Consider the following 20,714-nt stretch of genomic DNA (forward strand, 5'->3'; position numbering starts at 1 on the left):
GAAGGTGTTAGGCACCCAGTCTACCCGGTTCAACCAGCCTTCCTACTAGATGCTTAAGAATAAACATTTTCCACAATTATTACTATTCCGCATGCATGGCTATGTTATCACACGTATATACATTGACTGAATTTAAATGACTATATAGACTAAAACAAGGTCTATTAAAGTTTACATGATGACAATTCGGTTGAGAAACTGTACCTTAACTTAACCCCTATTTCGAGTCAAGAGGGGTGGGCCCCTTATTAGTACTGACTCAGACTGTCTTTTGGATTTTCCTGGCTCAAGGAAAGATGGTCTTAACTGTGATGATATTCAGACAGAGTTCTGGCTAGGAACGGTTACTTTTCAGATTTGGGTTTGGACAGAGTTTTGACTGGGGAAGGCTATTTTCGGGCTTAGGATGAGGTGGCACTCTAGCAGAGCTTCCATTGAGGATAGGTTATGGGACGGCTAGGCTGAGGTGGCACACCAACAGAGCTTCCGCTGGGAATGGCTAGGGGAGGGCTAGGCTGAGGTGGCACTCTAGCATAGCTTCTGCTAGGAATTGTTATTTCTAAAAAGATTCCTAGCATACTCGGACAGAGCTTCCCCTAGGAAATACTATTTTTGAAAAGAAATGGGTTGACCTAAAACTAGATTGAAGATCCCCAAAGCCTCAAAGAACACTTTGAAGATCCGAACAGAACTTTGGATCTTGACAAAGATCCGAATAGAACTTCGGATCTTGACAAAGATCTCTTTGTAGACCCAAGAAACCTCAAAGGGGGGATTTTTACTTCTTGTAAGGACCAAGAACACTCGAAGGGGGGATGCTCAGAACATACTATTTTTGGAAAAAAGTGGATTTGGTTAGAAACTTAGATTGAAGATCTTCAAAGTCCCGAAGAACACTTCGAAGATCCAAACAAGATTTTGGATCTTGACGAAGATCACTCCGAAGGCCTGAAGAAACTCATAGGGGGAGGGGAAGAGGAGAGTGGGCAGAACTTCACTACTATGGAGTGTGATGGAGTTGGTTGGTGTGTAAAATCCAAAGGAGGGTGGTTATTTATAGGATTTTCAGGCCAATAGGGAGGAGAGAGAATTTTAAGCAATGGGAAAAATGGGGTTTTTGGACTAAAGTGGGTTAAGAAGGTTTTTAACCAATGGGAAAAAATGGGTTTTGTGGACTAATGGGAGGAGAGAGAGTTCTTAGCAAAAAGTGGGTTTTTGGACTAAAGTGGGTGAAGAGGAAATCTTTTCACGTGCCGGGCTAGTGGAACACCAATCCCAGGTAATGATGGTGGCACACAAGGTTGGGCTGAAGTGCACGGGGCATGGTTGGCATGGCTACACAGGAGGGTAGGCAATGTGCATAGGGTGTGCGAGCAGGGGCAGGGGTAGGGCAGGGGTGTTCGGCACATGGCGCGTGGCTGTGCACAGGCTAGGCACAAGGGTGTACGGGCAGTGGCAGGGGTGTGCGGCACATGGCCCATGGCTGGCCAGCATGTTAGGTCCAAGGGTGTGTGGCACATGGAATGCAGGCAATGGTATGGGTGTGCGGCACATGGCGCAGGGGGCAGCATGCGCATAGGTGATGACAGCAGCAGGCAAGGGTGGGGACACGGGAATGGCTGGTGGGGGTGCAGGCAAGGCTAGTGGTGGTATGCGCACAAGGCTGATGGGGGCATGGGCATGGCTGGTGGGCACGTGTGCATATAAGCTGGGCAGCAGCTAGCATGTAGCATGCAGGCTAGCAGTAGCCAGCACGCAGCATTCTTGTGGGCTGGTCTGCTGGCCAGTGTGGAATTTTCTAGTGATTGTTACAAAAAATCCGACAGTCTGATTTTGATGTGCCATATATCGTCAAAGTCATATTTTCAAGTACTATCTATCTGTATGGTCATCTTGACCAGATTCCTTCGTATATAAAAAATTCAAATTTGGACCCTCTTCTCTCCTGTGTGGGGGTTTCCATGGTTTTTAGATAGGTGGGGTATGTTTTTGGGTTTTCTTAGTCCATCATCATCTATGTCGATCGGAAGTCAGAAATCACATCCAAGATCCGCATTTCATCATAGCCAGAGGAGGGTGACAAAATTGGGTGTCTACAACTACCAATACGATTACTGGTTTGAGGAGATCATTCGTGACTTCTTTAATGTTTTTTGGATTATCCTTTGAAGATATAGTGGGCTGAATTAGAGAAGTGGGATTGCCATTCTAGCCTTCTCCTAAAGCATTCATTGATTTTGTTAATGAGGTCATCTTTGGGGAATCTGGTAGTACCAGCATATCCTTCCAATTGTACCCATCCATCCATCCTTCCTTTAGGTAATACATTGATCCTTGAGAATGGGATTGGTATGAGGGTGATGAGGGATATGAGGCGGGTTGGTATGAAGGTGATGTGATAGAAGAAATGGGGTATTGTGGGAAAGATAGGGGGTGATAAGATGATGAGGTCCCTTCTCCTTGATATTGTGGTGAAGGTTGATGATATGGTGGAGGTTGATAATATCATGGAGGTTGGTAATATGATGGAGGTTGGTAATATGGTGAAGGTTGGAGATATGCTGGAGGTTGGAGATGTGCTATGGTGGATTCTTCTGTTGATGAGGAAGGATGAATGGCTTTCTCATAAGCCCTAACTTTTTGACTCATAGCTCTCCTGTAGGCATGGGCTTTCATGTGATTCTTCTGAGCCTGGGGTCCAATGATTTGAGTAGGATCACTCTTTATTGGTTCTTCATCTAAATTGTTCACATGGTCATAAAACATGGGAAGACTAAAAGTTCTTATCCATCTGATACATGTGAACAACCCTTCGGAAGGAGTCGCACTCCTTTTGACAAGCATCCTTAACGAATTCACAAATGTACCCTACCAATTCTAGAGGAAGGGACAACCTTTGCACAAGCTGGAATTTCTCTTGCCATTCAACATGCCTCTCTTCTTGGTATTTCTTAACATCCCTAATAAAATGGGCTGAATCATAGAACTTAGGATCCCAATTTTTCCAATCACTAATTGTTACCAACACGTTGACGGTTCCATGATCCGGGAGAGGATTAGTATTGACATTAGGAGATTGCTTCACCTTGACTTCAATGGTCCTGTTGTCTAGCAAGTCCTGGATTGCATGCTGGAGACCTATGCATCTTTCAGTGTTATGCCCTTTCTGAGTATGATAAGCACAATATTCATGATCTCTATACCAAACTAGGGGAGGGTAGCTTATTGCCCTTGGAGCCACCATCCCTAGCAATCCTTGTTTCTTAAACTTTTCATACACTGCTATCATGGGCATTCCCAAATCAGTAAATTTCCTTCTTAGATGAGGAGCCTTTTGGAAGGGTGCATCTGCTTGTATCACAAATGGTTTTGAAGAGGTGATGGGAAAGATTGACTATTGAACTGCACCTACCATATTGGTCTCAGGACCCTTTTTTGGTCCAACTCTAGTGTTCTTGCCTGCATCATGGGAGGATCCTTGATACTGAGCTTCCCTTAGGATTCTGTTTTCCATAAGTGTAGCGGTGGCTATCAAGACATCAAAAGTTTACAGATAATAAGGCTTTGTCAAGTTTTCAATCAACATTTCTACCTACTCTGCTTCTGAAGGCCGATCTGCCATCTTGGCAGCCTTATCCCTAAACCACATCAAGAAGGTGGTGAATCCTTCTCTGGGCTATTGTCCCAACGTCTCAAGCTCCCATCATTTCACATCCACTTCGGTGTTGTAAGAATATTGCTTAATGAAGGCTTTCACCACTGTTGTCCAATTCTAGGTTTGGGAAGACTCCCTATAGTCCATTTGGACATGTCAGGGTAATCAGTTGACTTGCTTAAGTCTAGTGTCACCTCTATCATCTCTCCAAGATTGTCTACTGCCAAGTGATTACAACCCTAAATCACTTGCACAAGCATGGGTCCACCCCATAGAGACCTTCTAGATAGAGGTCAAGAGTGTTTAGCTCAGATATTACACATGCTCCAAAACCCTTCCAAGGCTAAACCAACACAAGCTATAGGAGAGTTGGATCAGAATGGACCTACGAGTCATCTGGGGACTTCATCTCAAGTTGACTCATGATAACCAGAGCAAGTCAGGCTAATCCATTAATGAGGAGTTTCACCTAACCGTCCGAATGGTCAACGAGTAACCTATTCCCAAGTTGCTGCACCCAAAGTAGTGATTGAAGATGAGGAAGAGGAGTTTGCAGAGCACATCCAAAAGGAACCTCCAGAGATAGAGAGGGAAAGAAAAGTCAGAGAGCAGCTAGAAAAGTTGGAAAAAATGCTTCGAATGAGAAAGAGTTTGAAAAGTTAAATGGTGGATTCTAATGTAATGAGTTTCTTTTTGGGGCAAGGATTCCTGAGAAGTTGAATGATAGACTGACAGATTTGATGGGTTAGGAGACCCCAAGGCTCATCTCAAAGTCTTTCTCAGCATCATCAAATCATGGCAACTTGCTGGCAACCGGATGAAATGAGTTTCTTTTTCGGGACCATGAGTACTGTGCTTACCACACCCAGAAGGGGCACAACACTGAGAGATGCTTGGGTCTACAGTACACAATTCAGGATTTGGTAGACAATGGGACTATTGAAGTCAAGGTCAAGCAATCTCCTAATGTCAATACCAATCCACTCCCAAATAATGGAACCATCAATATGTTGGCAATGGTGGATGAATGAAAAAATTAGGATCCTCAATTCTTCGATCCAACCCATTTTATTAGAGATTCTAAGAAGTACCATGAGGAGAGGCATGTTGAGTGGAGAAAGAAGTTCCTGCTTATGCAAAGATTGTCCTTTCCTCCAGAATTAGTAGGGCACATTAGTGGTTTGGCTAAGGATGCTTGTCAGAAGGAATGCAACTCCTTACGAAAGGTTGTTTATATGTATCAGACAGTTAAGCACTTTTCTCATCCCATGTTCTATGATCATGTGAATAACCTAGGTGAAAAGGCAACATAGAGTGATCCCACTCAACTCATCATACCCCAAGATCAGAAGAATCACATGAATGCTCGCACTTACAGGAAAGCCATGAATCAAAGGGCCAGAGTCATGAGAACTCCCAAAAGAGAAGAGTCATCAAAAGTGGAATCAGAAGATCAAGCATTCACCATTCCTCCTTCCTCATCAATAAGGGGATCCACTATACCATACCTTCAACCTCTGCCACACTACCAATCTTCACCACACCATCAACATTTGCCATACCACCAACCTCCTCCATGTCACCAATCTTCACCATACCGTCAAGGAGAAGGAACTTCCTCATCTTATCACCCCCTATCTTCATCATAATACCCTATCTTTAATGTCACAACACCTTCATATCATCCCGCCTCATATCCCTCACCACCCTCATACCAATCCCATTCCCAAGGTTCAGTGGATAACTCGAGAGAATAATAGATAGGAGGATACAATTGGAAAGATATGCTTACACTACCAGAATCTCCAAAAATAACCTCATCAACAAGTTCGGTGAATGTCTTAGGAGAAAATCAAGATGTTGATCCCACTTCTCTAATTCAGACAACCTTACCTTAAGAGGACAATCCAGAGGCAATTGAAGGAGTCACAGGTGACCTCCTCAGAGCAGTAATGGCATTGGCAATAGGGGAACAAATCAAAGAGCACTCCTCCATAATCCACATCGGTGGTGATATAGAAGATGATGAGTCTAGTATGATCTGGCTTCGAGCCAATGAGGTCAAGTCTGGCCCTATAGAAATCTTTTAGTCCATACTCTCTGAATACTATGAACATTTGGATGCAGGAGAATTCGAGGGTCATGAGGAATCTGATAAAGAACCAAGTGAGGGGGATATTAGTGAGGAAGAGGATGATGAGGATGACGATGAGGACGAAGATGAGGACTGGGATGATAATAATTACTCTGATTCTCAAAGTGATAATGAGTACTAGGATTGGGATGACAGTGACTACCTCGGGCCTTGGGATAATAATGAAGATGATGAATCTAGGTATTATTCACCTGAATATCCTGGAGGGTATTCTGTGTATGCAATCGGTGAAGATGACTCGATGATTGACCCTATCGATGCTATCCAATCAGCACTCATGATCCACGTGGAAGGAGATGAGCCAGCATCAGATTCAGAAGATAGTGAAGGGTATGAGATCACTTTTGATGGTGAAGTAAATCCTATAGCAGAACACATGAGTAGTGCCTATAGTCATTTGGTTGAGCTAAAACTCGAGGCCGATGAATTGATAAAATGTTAGGTGAAGTGGCCATCAATGCACACTACTACATCGAGTAATTGAGAAACCTTGAGAAAGCAGGGGAATATGACACAATTGTAGAAATGATAGACACAGTTACACCCCTTTCTAATGTAGTCAAGAAAGTGCAAGCTAGGGCTCTGGATATTTGCGGGGGACCTCGACTTCCCACCCCAAGTAGGGAAGGAGAATCTTAAGAAGAAGATGATCCTATGGTAGGGATAATTACCATAACAACCAGCGATGATGAGGATTTCTATCCCACAGAGATTATTGTAAAGAAACCTGTCAGTGTGATGGAGACTCGAAGCAGAAAAGACTATAAGGGCAATCAAGGACTAATAAGGCAGGAACAAGTGGTTTGAAGAAAGAATTGGAGAATACAGTATTGGCTCAGCTCAAGAAGGCCCAGGCCAATATCTCAATTTGAGGATATTGATGGCCTCCCCTTCACATCGTGAAGTAGTCTTAAAGTCCCTCACTAATGTGCAAGTGCCGATCGAGATAGACCCAACACATCTCGCACAAGGGCAACTTATGTGGTGCAGTCATTGATGTTTTCAGAATCTGAACTCCCCAATGGAGCCGGGGCACAACAGGGCTTTGCACATCACAATAGAATGTATTGACAAAATCGTGCCTCAGGTACTCATTGACTATGGGTCCACTTTAAATGTTCTACCTTTGAGGTCAGCCAAGAGCATCGGCATCAATATGAAAGAGATGAGGCCGTCAAACCCGACAATATGGGTATATAATAATACCAAAAGAGAAGTCCTTGGAATCCTCACCCTCAACATGATAATTGGCCCATTGAAGTTTGACATTGATTTCCAAGTCATTGACATACCAACGTCTTTCAACATGCTCTAGGAATACCTTGGCTGCATCATGCAAGGGTTGTAGCTTCTAGCCTCCATAAAAAAATGAAGTTCATTAGTGAGGGCAAAGTGATTACAATAACTGGAGATACCGAAGTGGTCAACACCTTAGCCAATGTTGAAAAGGAAGAGGAACAAGACCATAAAAGTCTGACTTAGTGGTTTTGAGTTAGAAGTGACTTGTGTGACCATTGCCAAGGAAACACCAGAAGAAAAAATCCCTACTGATTATGAAGCTATCTGGAGCCTACCGGTGAGTAAAATGATGAAGAACATGCAGTACTTTCCTAGAGACTAGGGAAGTATCATCAAGGTATCTCAAGGCTACCTACTTTGGTGGTGAGCAAGGGAAGAAGCGGTGTAGGGTACACTCCAATCCTCGGACCAAAAACAATAATGTAGGCAAGGGGCAGAAAATACTAAGAATGACATGGAAAATATCTGCCTCATACTACCCCACTTTTAATGGTTATTTTGTAAGGGAAGGAGAAGATTTCCCCTTTTACGGTAATGTTGAGCCATGGTTTGATGAAACCGCCGCAAAGATGCAACCAAGATTCAAGGTGTTCTTTTGAGATGAGTTCGATTGGGTGACTCAAGAGAAAGAACAACAATAAGCCAAGGAAAGAGAACATGACAGCTGCATCACTGGAATAGTGGAAGTAGCATTAATTGAAGATATGTTCTCCTTTAACAACCCTACAACACTGATGCGATCAAAAGAAGAACCAAGCCCCTGAGTTCTCTTGGAGAGAGAGTGGGAAAGAAGGTAGGACTCATCTGGAGTTTACAACTTCCCACTAATCTGAAGAACCACATCTATTCATTTTTGTGAGAACCACATCTATTCATTTTTGTGAGAACCACAAGCTCAGGAGCTACATAAAACTCCAGCCCAGACCCTTTCAAGGAAGGAGTGTATATGCAAAGCAAAGAAGAGCACACAGAATGATGGTCTACATGCACTATGCCCGAATCAACTACAATGAGAAGAACCATGATAATGGTCAGAGATGTGATCGAGGAGCAGGGATGGCCTCAATCAGTAGGCTTGAAAATTTGGACTTTATAGAAAGAGGATTGAGTAGTACCACCAATCCTCACCCCTCAAGAAGTTCGGCTTTAGAGAATATGAAGTAGATCAGCTTGTATTTGTAAAGAAGCAAGCACTTATCAAATAGAACCATGTCAGCAACCTTTCTGGAAGAAGAAGAAGGCCCCCTGCCACATCTGCTCAGCCATCAAGCTACTGACCCACTCCTGAATTGGACTAGCTTTGGGAAAAACTTCAAGTTTACTCATGCTACTGAGTCAACTAACCTGAATACCACTGATAAAAGCATCAAATTAGTTATCGAGTCTGTAGTTGAGTCAGTTATTGGGTCTTTTGTTTATGATTATGAGTTGGCCTAATGAGTCGGCCTTCCCTCTCGAGGAAAGTCCAGAGTCCATGTATGTTAAGTCTGTTACTCCTTTTATGAATGAAATTTTAGATTCTAAGTATGACTTGCCTCCTTTTTCTGATGATGATCTTAATAAATATCAAGAGTTAATAAAACAATGCAAACAAAAGAAATCCCAACCCATCCGCGAAGATTCCGGGTTATTAATCTAGGAAGTGACCAATACCTTCTAGAGGTAAAAATAGGTACCACCCTAGTTGATGAAGAAGCAGAACAAATGATTAGTCTTCTGAAGGAGTTTATTGAAGTCTTTGCTTGGTCTTATGAGGATATGCCTAGTATAGACCCCAACATTGTGCAACACTGTTTGATGACCTACCCTGGGGCAAAGCATGTCAAGCAGAAGCTCAAAAGAATGCGGTAGAATGTAGTGAAAAGATCAGAGAAGAAGTTGTAAAATAGTGGAATGTAGGGTTTCTCCAAGTAGTGAAGTATCCCCAATGGTTGGCCAACATAGTACTAGTGCCAAAAAAAGAAAGATGGCAAGGTATAAATGTGCATGGACTTCTGAGATCTTAACAAGGTAAGCCTTAAAGATAACTTCTCATTACCCCATATTGATGTACTAGTGGACAACATAGCAGGGCATACCTTGTTATCATTTATGGATGGATTCTTGGGATACAATCAAGTGAGCAAGCACCCAGAGAATTGTGAAAAGATAGCCTTTACCACTCCATGGGGAACCTATTGTTATAAGGTGATGCCTTTTGGAATAAAGAATGCTGGGGTAACTTATTAGAGAGCAGCTACAGCCATATTACATGACATGAAAAACAAATATGTGGAAGTCTATGTGGATGACATGATAGTAAAGTCAAGAGATTGGCAGGGGCATATTCCTGCTCTAAGACAATTCTTTGAAAGGATAAAAAACTATCAGCTAAAGTTGAATCCTCAAAAGTGTGTATTTAGCGCAACAACGGGAAAATTGCTGGGTTTCTTGGTAAGTGAAAGAGGCGTTGAGGTCGACCCTATAAAGATCAAGGAAATTCAAGAAATGCCCACACCTTATAAACTGAGAAGCAAATACGAGAATTTTTGGGTCACATTCAATATATCAGTAGATTTATAGCCTAGCTGACTATGATTTGCAAGCCAATCTTCAAGCTGCTGAAGAAGGATCAACCTACAGAATGGAATGACCAATGCCAACAAGCTTTTGATAAGATCAAAGGATACCTCATGAACCTATAGACACCCACTTTTGTCACCCTCCTCTAGCTATGATGAAATATGGATCTTGTATGCAACTTCCGGATTTCGACCAACAGAGATGCTGATGGAAACATTCCCCTACCCAAAACCCTAGAAATCCCCGAACGGGAGAGAGGAAGGTCTAATTTTGAATTTTTATATATGAAGGAATGTGGTTAAGATGACTATACATAAGGATAGTGCACAGAAACATGATTTTGACAGTATATGACACCTTAAAATTGGACTGACGAGTCTCCCGTAATCATCTCTGAAAAAATACACTTTCCTACACGTATGCCTCGCATATGGACAGTCTCGCTAGAAAATTGGAAAAATCCCCTACCTATCCCAAACACCCTAAATTTCATCCCTTACCTACCTAGATAAACAAGAAACACTCCCGGACCTAAAACCCTAGAAACCCCACACTGGAGGGAAGAGGGTCCAATTTTGACTTTTTATATACGGAGGAATCTGGTAAGGATGATCGAACGGATGGATAGTGCTCCAGAATACTATTCTAAAAATATATGGCACGTCAAAATTGGACCAACGGAAAAATCAGGTTAGTGTGCTTGCTGCCTATGGCTGTAGTGTCTGCTCGCTACCTATGGTCACAACCCATGGCTACTGCCCATGGCAATGGCTCAGTGATGTTGCCCATAGGTTGTAGCACATGCTACCTATGGCCATGTCACCCACACTTGCCTTGCTGGTACAGGCCCACGGCCCCGCCCAGCTGCCTCGTCATTAGCTTGCTGGCCTGCAACCCCCGCGGGCATAGGCTCACAGCCCCTCCCAGTTGGCTTGCCCATTGGCCTATTGGCCTGTGCCCCACCTGGCTGCCTTGCCCATTGGCCTACTGGGCCCTGCCCACACGTGCCTTGCCCACTGCCTTGTTGCATGTGTGTTGGCCAGCAGGCTAGCCCACACACTTGCATGCACTGGTTGCTGCCCATGCATGCACAAGCTCACTGCCCATGCCCACACCCACTCAACCATTACCCGTGCTTCATCCAACGCGCATCCATGATGTCACCCCCATTACCTACCTAAACTAACCATACCTTGGCACTTCGGCTGGTCTCGTGCACCGTCGTCAATGGTCGGGATTGGTATTCCCCTAACCCAGGGGGTGAAGAAATCCCCTCTTTAGCCACTCAAAGCCAAAAGACCTTTTTTTGCTAGTAATTCTCTCTCCCAAACAACCCCCCTCTTTACCCATTGGACAAAAACCCTCCCCACCTATTTCTGTCCAACCCTCTCTCTTTACCCATTAGACGAAAGCCCTATCCCCCACCTTAAGCAAAACCTCACCCTTTTGTCCATTGGATAAAGAGGCTCCCCCTCTCCCATTGGCCAAAAAAAAACCATAAATACCTCCCCTCCTTTAGATTTAGAAGACACCAAAACCCCACCTCACTCCCTTATAGTGAAACTCTCCTCCCCTCCCCCTCTTGATTTTCTTCGGGTCTTCAGAGCGATCTTCATCAAGATCTGAAATCTTATTCAGATCTTCAAAGTGTTCTTTGGGACTTTGAAGATCTTCAATCCAAGTTCTTAGTCTGATCTAATTTTTTCCAAAAGTAGTATGTTCTTCAACCCCCTCCTTTGAGTGTTCTTGAGTTTTACCCAAAGTAGAAACCATTCTTCGAGTCTATGGAGAGATCTTTGTCAAGATCCGAAACTCTGTTCAGATCTTCAAAGTGTTCTTTGGGGCTTTGGAGATCTTCAATCCATTTTTAGGTCAATCCATTCTTTCCAAAAATAACAGTTCCTAGCCAAACCCTATTCAAGTGTCCCTAGAATCTTTCCAGAAATAGCCATTCCCAGTGGAAGCTCTACCGAAGTGCCACCTCAGCCTAACCCTCCCTTAGTCTATCCCCAGTGGAAGCTCTGCCGGAGTACCACCTCATCCCAAGCCCAAAAATAGCCTATCCTAGCCGAAGCTCTATCTGAATCCAAATCTGGAAAATAGCCTTCCCTAGCCGAAGCTCTGCTGGAGGGCTACCTTACCCCAAGCCTAGAAATAGCCTTCCCTAGCCAAAGCTATGTCCGAATCCAAATCCAGAAATAGCCTTCCCCAGCTAAAGCTCTGTCCGAATTCTAATCCAAAAGTAACCATTCCTAGCCAGAACGCTATCCAAATACCATCATAATCAGCATCTCCCAATAAAGGAAATTGGAGGTCAAGACCTTCTACCCCTGAGCCAGCAGAATCCAAAAGACAGTCCAAACCGGTACTAGTCAGGGGCCCACCCCTCTTGACCCGAAACAAGGGTTAAGTTCAGGTACAATTTCTCAACCAACTCATCATAATGTTAGTTTGAATTCAATTAATGTATATATTGGTGATAACCTAGCCATACATGTGGAGTAGTAATAATTATGGAAAATGTTCATTCTCAAGCATCTAGCAAGAAGACCAGTTGAACCGGGAAGATTGGGCTCTTAACATTCTCCCAACTTTGTAACTTGACACTTACCCTAAATCTCTGGACCAGATAAAATTTTAGGCCCTTTTCTCAGGAATCAGGCCCACCTCCGGGTCCACAGCCCATAACCCTAGGTGGCAACTCCAAACCCCATTTGCATGATCCCGATCCCCTAATTAGACCATCATCAAAACCCCCATCTCAAATGATGAATTTCACACTCTTGAGAAATAAGACTCCATGTATCTCCACATGGCGATACGGTGGTGCGGTGCCTGCAAGCAAAGCACACACGACTCAAACCCCTCCCCTCACATAAAAGTGAAGAAAGAGAGAGGAGAGAGGATAGGGAAGATGCATAGTCCATTTCTCTGGCCACAACCCTCACAGTGGTGACTCCACTGGGGACTAAATGTCAAGCTTCTGATACTAGATGCTACCATTAAATGCAAGAACATTTTCCACCACATTTGTCTGAAAACATGTTTGGCTAATCCCATATTTGTAATTATATTCACTAATTGAATCATTTATCATGCTCGAAGTGAAATCATTTGGCGAGTGACTCCTTGTCATGCCCGCACCCTCGGGGAGGTCAGTGCATGTCATGGAGAGTACTCTGAGAGCAAATGATACCTGCTTCCTGTACAAGAATGAAAGGTATCGTCAAATAGTGAGGATGTTGTATTTGTGCCAGCACCCTCGGGGAGGCCCGAGCACTTTACGGCATTCTGAGATCGAATGATGGTTACCCTGCATTACACTTTTGCACACAATCACTCACGGTTCCACCACTCCATGGCCAATTGCTTAACAACGTGTGTAGTCACGAGTAATGGGCAAGGAAGTCACCCCTTGATCTCGTACCTATGGGTATATCAAAAGGATCACATACCTTGCGTATATAGATCCTGTCAAGGAAGCCTTTTCGGTCCTATTGCATCCACCGCATGCTCGCATCATGTAGAAAATAGATGAAGAAGCTAGAAGCACCACAAGCTAACTGTAGAACTTGTTTGTGGTCTTGAAAAGGAATATTCCTATACTATATTCTTGTCGTAAAGAATTTCTTTCCTAAAGTGGGTTTTGGATAAAAAGGTGTCCCTCCTCCTTAAGGAAAAAGTCTAGATACGTGACTCAGGGGCAATCCAGTCAGAGTCACGTCAAGTCCCGAGAAGTCCCGAGAAAATTAGGAGGAAGGACACCTAGTGAGAAAAAGAGTAAAGAAAGCATGACTTTATTACAGGGAATGTCTTATGGGAATATTCTCAACAAGCCATTTGTATGAACTTCCCCTTTATGACATTGGGTGGACCAGGGGCATCAAACCCTATCCACCCCCTACCATTTAGCGGACTGACTTTGGATGAGTCATTGGTTATTAATTTAATGATTGTGTGAACAAGGGGTTGGGAATTCAAGAATCCTAAAATAAACCACTTTTGGTCCGGGCATAATTCCACATCTCAAGTATTCACCGCGGTCCCTTTGGACTCGTTAAGGTAATCGGTTGACTCGCCTAAGTCTAGAATCACCTCCATCATGTCTCTGAGATTGTCTACTACCAGGTGATTACAGCCCCGTAAGCATGGATCCACCCAACATGGAAACACCCAAATGGGCCTAGGTCCATCCTGTCCAGACTTTGCAGACAGAGATGGCTGAAGTCAAAAGTGGGATAGCTCAGATACTGTATACACTTCAGAACCCTCCCAGAGCTGATCCATGGAATGAGCTGACACCGACAATAGGAGATGTAGACCAGAATAGAGCTATAGGTCATCGTGAAAATGCTTCCTGAGTTGACTCAGGGGAACCAGAGCATGCCCGACCAACTGGTCAGAGAGCATCTTCACCTACCCGTCTGAATGGTTAATGAGGGGCCTATTCTAGGGTCCCTCCTAGGGTAGTGATCAAAGATGAAGAAGAGGAATTTCTAGCACACGTCCGCTTTGAGCCTCTGGAGATGAAGAAAGAAAGGAAGCTCAGAGAGCAGTTAGAGAAGTTGGAGAACATGATTTGAGCAAGAAAAGGCTTAGAAGGCCAAGTAGTGGATTCTTAGGAAATGAGTTTCTTCTCTGGAGTAAGAATTCCAGAAAAATTCAAGTGGTGGACTAATAGATTTGATGGGTTAGGAGACCCCAAGGTTCATTTTAAGGTCTTCCTTAGCATAGCCAAGTCATGGCAACTTACAGATAACCAGATGGGCAAGCCTTCATGTTAACCCTATTGGGACCAGCACTGAGGTGGCTCACACAATTGGAGTCATTACAAACTCAGAATTGGGTGATGGTGGTGAAGGCCTTCACCAAATAGTACTCCTACAATACTGAGGTGGATGTGAAATGGCGGGAGCTTGAGATGTTGAGGCAGCAGTCTAAGGAAGGATTCACTACCTTCTTGATGAGATTCAGAGACAAGGCCACCAAGATGGCAGATAGGCCTTCAGAAGTAGAGTAGGTAGAGATGTTAATAGAGAACTTGTTAAAACCCTATTATGATTTTATTTACTCTAAGCATTTATAAACTTTTGATGCCTTGATAGCCACTGACACATGGGTGAAGAATAGAATTCTGAGAGAGACCTAGTATCAAGGATCCTCCCAAGATGTAAGCAAAAACACCCGAGTCGAATAGGAAAAGGGTCCAGAAACTAATATGGTGAGTGCAATTCAGTAGTCAGTATCACCAGCCACTTCTTCACAACCCTTCATAATACAAGCAAATGCACCCGCCCAAAAGGTTCCTCGCCCAAGAACATAATTTTCTGATCTAGGAATGCCCATAACATCTGCATATAAGAAGTTAAAGAAGTATGGATTGCTAGGGACAATGGCTTCAAGAGTGATCAGCAACCCTCCTCTAGCTTGGCATAGGGATCATGAGTATTGTTCCTACCACACTCAGAAGGGGCATACTACTGAAAGATGTTTCGGTTTACAGCATGCAATTCAGGACTTGGTAGACAATGGAACTACTGAGGTCAAGATCAAGTAGCCTCCCAATGTCAATATCAATTAACTCCTTGATCATGTGAACAATCTGGATGAAGAAACTACGGAGTGTGACCCCACTCAACTCATTATACCAAGAGCTCCGAAGAATCATATGAATGCTCGTGCTTACAAAAGAGTCATGAGTCAAAGGGCTGAATCATAAGAACCCCCAGAATAAGAGAATCATCAGAGGAAGAGTCAGAAGATCGAGTGCCCCCTGTCCATCCCTCCTCATCAGAAGAATCACCGCACCGCATTACTAGCCTCCACCATATTATTAGCCTCTGCCATATCATCAACCTTTCTCCCACCATCAAAGTGGAGGAACCTCTTCATCCTATCACCCCCAATCTTTATACCCTACCTCTCATATTACATCATCTTCATACCATCCCACTTCATATCCCTTATCACCCTTATACCAATCCCATTCTCATGGTTCAGTGTACAAAAGAACGATGGAAGGACGGGTACGATTGGAAGGATATGCTTGCACTACTAGATTCCCCAAAGATAACTTCATCAATAGGGTCAGTAAATGCATTAGGGGAAGACCAGAAGAGTGATCCCACTTCTCTAATTCAGCTTGTTGTAACTTCAGAAGACAATCCAAAGGTAATTGAAGAGATTACAGCTAATCGTCTCAGAGCAGTAACCATATTGCCATTGGGGAGCAGATCAAAGAGTACACTTTCTTCATCCATATAGGGAGTGACATAGAGGATGATGAGTCAGGATTGGTCCAACTTTGAGCTAGTTATAATAGGACCAACCCTATGGAAATCTTCCAGTCCATACACTCTGTATACTACGAGCATTTGGATGCTAGAGAATTTGATGGTCCTGATGAATCTGATGAAGAATCAAGTGGGAGTGAAATCAGTAAAGAAGAGGATGATGACGATGATGATGAGGATGAAAATGAAGATGAGAAGGAAGGAGATGACTCTAATTCTTGAGAGGATGATGGGTATTCAGACTGGGATGACTACCAAGGGCCTTGGTACAATGATTATAATGATGAGTCAAAATATTACTCACCAGAACATCTGACATGTTTCTCAGTCTATGCCATTGGCAATGATGACCTGATAGCTGATCCAACAGGTGGCATTTACCCTTCCCTATGCATAGAGGGAGATGATTCTACATCAGATTCAGAAAATGAGGGGGAATCTGGAGAGTCGACGCAAGTTTATTTGGACGAACAGTACTCAACAATCGAGTTGGAAGAAAAACTATGTGAAGTGTATTCCAACATATTGTCAATATAAGAAAGGATAGAAGATGACAAAATGTTAGGGGAAGTAACAATCAGTGATCTTTACTACCGGAGCAATTGGATGATCTGGAGGAAATAGGACTAGATGACACAATCATAGAGGCAGTAGACACTGCATTCCAACAGATTTCCAATGCAGTCAAGAAGCTATGAGCTAGGGCAGTGGATATTTGTGGAGATCCTCAACTTCCCACCCTAAGTAGGGAAGGAGAATTAGAAGAAGATGATTCTATAGTAGGGATAATCACCCTAACCAATAGTGATGATGACTGAGATTATTGTGAACAAACCAACCAACGTAATGGAAACTAGAAGTGGGAAAGACTACAAGGGCAAGGCTCTAGCAGTAAAGCAGCCAAGGGCTAATGACGCCGGAACTAGCAACGTGAAGAAAGAGCCAGAGAAGCCAGTCTTGGCTCAACTCAAGAAGTCTCAGCAAACATCTCCATTTGGGGATTGTTGATGGCTTCCCCTTCACACCGTGAAGCAGTCTTGAGGTCTCTCCCTAATGTGCAAGTGCCGATGGAGATAAATCTGACGCACCTCGCACAAATAGTAGGAGTAACATGTGCAGTACAGTCTCTGATGTTCTTATATTTTAAGCTTCCTAAGGAAACCTAACACAATCGGGCTCCCCATATTACAGTTGAATACCTTGACAAAGTAGTTCCTCAGGTTCTTGTTGACAATTGGTCCACTTTGAATGTGCTACAAATAAGATCAGCAAAGAGTATCGACATTAACTTGGAAGAAATGATGCCAACCACCTAAACCATAAGGGCATATGATAATACCAAGAGGATGATCCTTGGCATCATTACCCTTGCTATAAATTTTGGCCCGGGGAAGTATGATTTCCATGTCATTGATATACTGGCAGATTTTAACATGCTCTTGGGAAGGCCTTGGTTGCATCCTGCGAAGGCAGTGTCCTCTAATCTCCATAAAAAAATGAAGTTCATTCATGAGGGGAAGGTGGTCTTAGTGGTGGAAGATCCTAAAGTGGTTAACACTCTGGCCAACATTGAAAATGGGGAAGAACAAGACTAAGAGGTGCAATTGAGTGGTTTTGAAATAGACACCACTTGCGCAGCCATTGCCAAAGAAGCTCCAAAGGAGAAAATCCCGGCCAACTATGAAGCCATCTGGAGTCTACCAGTGAATCAAATGATGAAGAACATGTAGTATTTTCCTGGCATGGGACTGGAAAAATATCACCAAGGAGTTCCAAAGCAGCCTAGTTTGGCGGTGAACAAAGGAAAGAATGGTCTTGGGTACACACCTCCAACTATCAAAGGGTAGAAAGTGCTGAGGATGACTAGGAAGATCTTTGAAACTTACTACCCTACTCTCAATGGATACTTTGTAAAAGGAGAGGATTTACCCTTTTGTGGAAATGTAGAGCTGTGGTTTGATGAAACCTCCACCAAGATGCAACCAGGACTCAAAATTTTCTTCCAAGACGAGTTCGATTGGGTGACTTATGAAGTGGAACAACAAAAAATTCTAGTCAAAGAAGGTGACTAAGACAATTGCATCACTGGGATAGTAGAAATTGAACTGATTGAGACTGGGTCTTCCTTTGGAAATCCTACAACAATGATCCAATCGAAGGAGGCACCAAGTCCTTAAGTTCTCATGAAGAGAGAATGGGAGAAGAAGATAAGGCTCACCTAGAGTCCGCCACTTCCCATTGATTTGAAAGGCTTTATTTGCTCTCTCTTATAAGAGCCAAGAGCTCGAGAGTTGCATGAGCTCAAGCCCCATCCTTTTAGAGGAAGAAGTGTGTATACAAAATAGAGGAGAGTACTAAGGATGATGGTTTGTATGTACTATGCTGGAACCAATTGCAATGGGAAGGCTCGTGAAGGCGGTGAAAGATGTGACCGAGGTACCGGGATGGCATCCCTCAATAGGCTCAAAAAGATAGACTTCATAGAAAAAGGATTGAGTAATCTCCATTGATCTTCACCCCTCAGAAAATTCGGCTTCTGAGAGCACAAGATTAATCAGCTGGTATTGTAATACCCCGCTTCTTAAACCCGGTCTGATTTCGTGGTTGAACCGGTTTAACCATGCAGGAACCGAGCCAGAGGAAATTAGAGCGGGTTCCTTATGGGCTATGATGGCACGGGTGACCTTAAACACCGGCTGGCCCGACAAGTCCGAGCCAGTGCCAGAAGAGACGGGAGTGCCCAAGCTGTGTACATGCACCTACCATAAGGCTGTGTACGAATAAAGCAGGTATTGTAGCCGTATTTTAAGGTATATACGTATGCTACATCATATGCCGGGGGTGGGGTTCGCGCCTCGATCAAAATCCCAAGTTTCAGTCCTCAGGTGGGTAGGACAAGTGGGTGCACCCACCTGAGTGACCCATCCATGTGCACTATTCACTTAATTAGGAATTGTATATAAAGCTTTATGATTTTCTCTTCTTTCCATTTATTACCCCCGTACGTTGGTGAGGAAGGTAAAGAGGAGAGAGAAAAGAAAGGGAAGAAGAAGGGAAGAGAAGGAAGAGGAAGAAAGGAAGGATTTCAGCGGCGCCAAAGCTTGATCTTTCCATTCCGGCGCCGGGAGAGTGATCTTCAACTCTAGATCTACAGTTAGAGGTAAGCAAAGTTGGGTTTTGTGAACATTCACCATATCCAAGCTTTAAACCCTTGATTCGAGTATGGTTTCTTGAGATCTGGTAAATACCCTTTGAAATGATGAATCTAAGGTTTAATAGATGATTTATGTGTTGATCTTGAAGGATTTGAAGAGATATTGACAAGGTAGAAGAAGCATTGTGAGTTTGAAGTGATTTGGAGGGTTTGAAGTTGTTCTTGAGCAAAGAAGGTAAGATGGTTTTCCCTCACTTGAATCTAACCTAGATCTAGGTTAGAACCATCCTATAGGACCTTGAAGGTGTGAAGAATGGGTGGGGAAAAGCCCCATTTGATTCCCCAAAGAATGGAGAAAATGGGGAAGAAACAGTGTCTTTTCCGCCAAGACCGGTGGGTAGCACCGGTGGGTACAACTGGCGGGCCCCTACCCGCCTGTGGCACCCACCTGAGAGGGCAGGGGCCTTCTGGCCCAACCAGCGGGTAGGACCAGCGGGTACAACCGGCGGGCCCTACCCGGACCGACGGGTAGGACCAGTGGGTAGACAGCCCACCTGTCTGACTCACCTATGTGGCCAGAAGGTGATCCTTATGTCCGATCGAACCCAAATCGGACCTGTGACCTTATTTTGACGTTCTAAACACGATTTTCACATCGGATTTCATTAATTTTGATTCTAAAATGGTGAAGTACTAACCCCGCTCAATTATGTTAGGTTCACCAAATCCTACCCGATTCGCTCCGGATCTCACCCGTACCGAACGGGAATCCTCGTACGCTACAAGTAAGTGGGGAGAGGACGTTTGGCCTTGTTTCAAGGCATTGTTTGGCATTCATTAAATATATCTAATCTAGTCATGTCATCATGAATATGCTATGTAGATTAGTCATTCCACACATTGATGCGCATATGTGCTATGTTTACTTTTCAAATGCCAATTGAATGAGATGTTTATATGTTGAATGTGGACATCATGGTGCATAATGCATTGATAGACTAGATGCCGTAGTCAGCTTGGAAATGGATGCATTGGTGGCCCGTGGAATGGGACACGGTGGCACTATGCAATCGTACTATTGTCATATAGGAGCATGCGGTATTAGGATTTTCACCATCCCGTGCTACGACCCTTCCCAACAGGGATTAAGGTGTTGGGTTACCATTTGGGGGAAGCAGGGGTCGCGGTTGTCAGACACTGTGGCGGTTAGGCATTACGCCCGACGAGTCATGTAGGACAGTCGGCAACCCCGGTGGTACATTCAAGAGGGCCAATCATACTGCTTTTAAATTGCTGAAGTCAGCACCTTTATTTTTAGTCATTTACATTTCTGTTGAGAGCCGGTGGACGGCATTGTCTTTACTTTTTCGAGTACTCACGGTGGGCCTTCTCCGACAGCCCTATGGGCGTATCGCGGGAGGGAGTTCGCGGCTCGTACCCGGAGTATACGCGCACTGTGGTTGTAGTAGCACTAAAACCAAAGACTTAGTAATGTTGCTTAGGTGTATGTGATTTAAAATGACTTGCATGGCATGTAGAGCATATGATGTGTTGTGATGTGTGGACTGCTGTGTGGTCCATCTTTCTACTTACTGA

Source organism: Macadamia integrifolia, unplaced genomic scaffold (assembly GCF_013358625.1).
Source record: "Macadamia integrifolia cultivar HAES 741 unplaced genomic scaffold, SCU_Mint_v3 scaffold660, whole genome shotgun sequence".
In the NCBI taxonomy this organism is placed as follows: domain Eukaryota; kingdom Viridiplantae; phylum Streptophyta; class Magnoliopsida; order Proteales; family Proteaceae; genus Macadamia; species Macadamia integrifolia.